Source organism: Bison bison, unplaced genomic scaffold (assembly GCF_000754665.1).
Source record: "Bison bison bison isolate TAMUID 2011002044 unplaced genomic scaffold, Bison_UMD1.0 scf7180017864166, whole genome shotgun sequence".
Classification (NCBI taxonomy): domain Eukaryota; kingdom Metazoa; phylum Chordata; class Mammalia; order Artiodactyla; family Bovidae; genus Bison; species Bison bison.
Window position 1 is genome coordinate 288,880 of NW_011494738.1, and position 4,995 is coordinate 293,874.

Here is a 4,995-nt window from a genome sequence, read left to right on the forward strand (position 1 = left end):
TAAAAATCAGCTTGGATTGAATACTAGGGTTCTTGTCATTAAAGAAATATTCATTTGGATATTTTTGGATGGTTTTTATTCTGTTGTCAGATTTAAAACTCTTCTTGTCTTTAGAAATGGAAAGGTAGGAAAACAGGATTGTCTTTTCTTTATTAAGAGTTACTCAGTTCCAACAGACGTGGTTTAAATAAGATTATGATCCCAATTTCCTTTTGTTTATATGCACATTCATTTTGGCTGGGTTTCCCTGAGAAATCCCTGCCTAGACAGTGGAAGGTGTTGGTCTAAAATTCAAAATTTCCAGAGAAAATCTGTAAAGCACACGTGAGCAGAAATAAACAAGAAATGTATGTAAAAGACAAAGACAGCACAATGATCAGTAACCAGGAAGTGCTTGCCCGTGTCTGTCGTTCCTGGACTGTGTCGTGGCTGGACATGGCGTGTTTGTTTGATATTGTTGTAAATGGTAACAATGAGGACTTGGACTGTGCTGAAAGCCCAAACTTAATAATACAAGGAAAAAGCACTCAGAAAGCTATCTTAATTGACTCTGATGTTTTCTGGGGAACTGTGCTCAGATGTAAAACCACCGTGCTCATAGATGATTGAGCTGTAGTTCATTAAGAAATGCTTGAAGGGTGATGAGAAAGGAGAAAATGAGAACTGCTTCATTGGGGGAAATTTTTTTTTAATGCTATTTGTCTTCATGACACCAAGGAGAAGCACAAGGAGATTCAGCAGCTGCATTCAGTTTGTGATGACCTTTCACCTCCGTTGATCTCTGACCTGGCTGTTTCAATCACACAGATGCAGCAGCTCGACAAGGAGATGTTTAAGGAGACAGTTTTCCTTTGTAGCGCAGTGGGAGGAAAAGAAGTTGAGAAGACAATCTCTCCAGCAAAACAAATTGCTTCTGTGCTTCAGCTGACAAAGGGTTAACAGACCATCAGGCCCAGTTTCTGCTCAGCAGTTTAATTGCTGCAGGCCAGGAAATATTGGAGGGAGAGAGGGCTGTTACTGGGGACCTCATTTTTCAAAGACCTGTCAGAAAGCTAGGCCACTGCACAAGTTTGATATGCAAACCAGAAATTGGGTCTCTCTCCCAAATTCAAATGACTCAGGTCCTATGGACCTGCCCTTCAGCAGGAATTCTCTAGGTGTTGGCCTCCAGGATCCTTTTAATCTGTTAATAGATGGTTTCCCCAAAGAAGCACACCAGACAGAGAGTGTGAGGGTGTGTGTGTTTGTGTGTATGTGACTTTAAAGCAGGGTTCCAAAGCTTTAGGATGCTTCAGAACCACCTGGAGGACTTGTTAGATAGTATTCAGCCCACACTTCTATATCTGTTTCAGCAGATCTGGGGTGTGGGGCAGAAATCTGTATCTCTAGTAATTCTGAGATATGCTGTTGCTGCTGGTCTTGAGACCTCTGTGAGAAACAGGGTTCTAAAATACACTTTCCACTGTCTTCTTTCTGCCGTAATAACTACACTTATACACACACATACCAAGATAATAAATGTTACATATTATAAGTTACAAAAATGCCAACATTATCATTATTAATAATAGCTACTTTGAGTATGCTCTGTGTGCAGTGCTATCAATTCTCCAAGGCAGATATTATTGCCCGTTTTTACCAATTAAGGCCTGACCCAGCCCAAATCCAACTCCTAAACCCATGATTTTAACTTCTGTAACACATATCTAGCAAGTAATAAAACAATGAGTTAAAATTAACCAACATGCACATGTTTTTAATCAATGTATTTTCTATATGCTAAGAACAAACACGGGCTTCCCTGGTGAGTCAGCGCCTGCCAGTGCAGGAGATGCAGTTTCAGTCCGTAAGTGAGAAAGATGCCCTGGAAGAGGAGATGGCAACCCACTGCAGCATTCTTATCTAGAGAACCCCATGGACACAGGAGCCTGGAGGACTAGACAACAGCAATAACAACATACCTGTACTAACTCTCAGTAGAAGAGTATAAACCTCCATATATCACCTAGAGCTAAAAAAAAGGAATATGCAAGGAATATTGCAAAATCAACCAGCCAATAAATGCGTACTGAGTTCTTCCTGAACTTGAGGACCACGGGACAAGCCAGCTTCCTGATCCAATGCACCTGAAACAAGAAGGGAATAGTCTAAGATTAGTGCAAATGTTGAACGTAAGTGTCACGAGATTTTTTTTCCTGCCTTGACAAACAGTAGTAAGTGCAAAAGATAATATGGCACCCTAGCAATGTCTTAGAGCAGTGGTTCTCAAGGTTTACCCAGTCTCCCGGAGGGCTGGTTGAAACTCATACAACTGCCTTCCACTTTCAGATTTAATAGGACTTGTGAGAGGCCCAAGAATTTGCCTTGCTAACAATTTCTCAAGTGATGCTGAAGCTGTAGGTCCAGGGACCACACTGTAAAAAATACTGTTTTAAATGAGGCTTCCTGGATTCTGATCCAACTTTTAGGCATGGATTCAGCAGACCACTGCTGGAGTGACTCCCATGTGTAAAGTTTCTTTCTAGCTCTGAGAATAAAGCTGTAAGCCAAACAGACAAAATCTCTGCCCTCACTGGGCTATCTAGGAAGAACACTGACAGGAAATAAGAAATTCATAATGTAACAGGTGATTTGAAAAATGGGCAGATAGAGGACTCTCTTAGTGCATTCACCTCTCTTGAGAAGATAATATCCATCAGAACAAGCCAGTGTAAGCATCTTGGTGACGAGAGTTCCAAAGAGGAAGTACAAAAGCCCTGAGACAGAAATGTGCTCAAAGAAAAAGTGAATTCAAAGAAAAGCAAGGAGACTAGTGGCAGAGGGGTTTGTGCAAAAGGAAAATGGTAGATGAAATTCAGATTTAACAGGAGTCAACTTTCTAATAAACACCAAGGCTCAGAAATGACTTCTCAGGTGCAATTACTTCTAAAGCTCATCCAACTTTTTCAGTTTCTCATCAACACTATTTTGGTGTGAGATTTGAGAATAGACACGTTCCCTGAAGCAGAAAACAAAGAATACATCCTCATAGGAAAGGTTTCAAAGAAGGCAATGGCGCCCCACTCCAGTACTCTTGCCTGGAAAATCCCATGGACGGAGGAGCCTGGTAGGCTGCAGTCCATGGGGTCGCTAAGAGTCGGACACGACTGAGCGAATTCCCTTTCACTTTTCACTTTCATGCGTTGGGGAAGGAAATGGCAACCCACTCCAGTGTTCTTGCCTGGAGAATCCCAGGGACGGGGCAGCCTGGTGGGCTGCCATCTATGGGCTCGCACAGAATTGGACACGACAGAAGCAACTTAGCAGCAGCAGCAGGAACGGCAGGAAAGGTTTATTAGGCATGCTTGGAAACAGAGCTTTGCATGATTTTTATTGAAAAAAATCATGTCTCCCTCCTAAACAAGACCCTGAGTCAAGCTTACATATTGAATATGCAAATGGAGGAAAGAATTGAATCCAAAGAGGAAAGGGAAGCTCTTGATGACAGAGAAGATATGGAGGGCAAAGGAGGGAAAGAATGGATATGCATGGCTATGAATGAGGATTTAGAGAAGGAAAGGAATTTACACGAGGAGGACAGCGAGTCTGGCTTTATACCTAAGTCTCTGTGAATCTAGTGGAAGTGTGTGTTTGTGTGTGTATGTGTGTGTGCGTGTGTGTACATACTCACACTGAGAAGTAGGGGAGATAATAAGACTTGGAGAAAAGTCATGGCTGAACACAAACAGATGACAAATGAAACCCCCTAATTAAATATGTTACCTGAAGAAGTGAGCATGGAGGGTGGAGAACAGAAGGTGGGGACTCAGCCCTGGTGCAGAGAGATGACCATGGGAGGAAGAAGAGATACAGAATCAACAGCAGGGTACCAAAAGTTCACAACAGCCCACCCGCCTATTACCCTGAATTACTGTTTCTGACAGAACTGCAGCAAACACAAATCGGGAAAAGGCTAGTTCTTCTGTCCTTCAAGCATCTGGCTTTGCAAAAGGGAGCTCACATTACAGAAAACACTTCATCCCATAAATAAGTCAGACTCAATTATTTTATATCAAAACAATATCTTAGCTTTTAACAAGCACAACTGCCAATACACAGAGTCACGCATTGTGAATCACTATTTGCTCCTTCCTACACTTTCTAATTTCCTGCTAAGGAGACAGGGCTGAATGGGGTCATTAATCTGAATTAGAAATACTGTGACCTGCTCTGCACTTTGCTTGCTAACACTGTGATGGAGCTGGATCTGTGGGGGGTTTACTTTCCATTCAGTTCTGAGGAAGAGATGGAACAGAGAGATGGAGGGAGATTCTGAGTGAGTTTTAACTTTTAAGCCCTTTTTAAATTCCAGATACAATTTGGGCATCTCACTATGGGGCTTTGAAATCATTGCTGTTATCTCAATGCTTTTACTGGAAATGGCATCAAATGACAAACTTCACTCAGCCTCTGTCTGGGTTCTAGAAGGCTCGCCTATGCAGCCTAAAATTATATGCTGGCTTTATTAGAAAAGGGGAAATGTATGTATCTTGCTCAAACTACTGCACAATTGCACTCATCTCACACGCTAGTAAAGTAATGCTCAAAATTCTCCAAGCCAGGCTTCAGCAATATGTGAACCATGAACTTCCTGATGTTCAAGCTGGTTTTAGAAAAGGCAGAGGAAACAGAGATCAAATTGCCAACATCCGCTGGATCATCAAAAAAGCAAGAGAGTTTCAGAAAAACATCTATTTCTGCTTTATTGACTATGCCAAAGCCTTTGACTGTGTGGATCACAATAAACTGTGGAAAATTCTGAAAGAGATGGGAATACCAGACCACCTGACCTGCCTCTTGAGAAACCTATATGCAGGTCAGGAAGTAACAGTTAGAACTGGACATGGAACAACAGACTGGTTCCAAATAGGAAAAGGAGTTCGTCAAGGCTGTATATTGTCACCCTGTTTATTTAACCTATATGCAGAGTACATCATGAGAAACGCTGGACTGGAA

At 41.9% G+C, this 4,995-nt stretch overlaps 1 long non-coding RNA gene across 1 annotated transcript in view; it reads right to left on the bottom strand.

Annotated features, from left to right (window-relative positions):
- Positions 1-1,888: 1,888 nt before the first annotated feature.
- The window catches only part of LOC104989858, a 175,355-nt gene continuing 172,248 nt past the window's right edge, over positions 1,889-4,995 (bottom strand). The window contains exon 3 of the long non-coding RNA XR_825430.1: positions 1,889-2,126. This is a non-coding gene — a long non-coding RNA (uncharacterized LOC104989858). The remainder of the gene's footprint in view (positions 2,127-4,995) is intronic.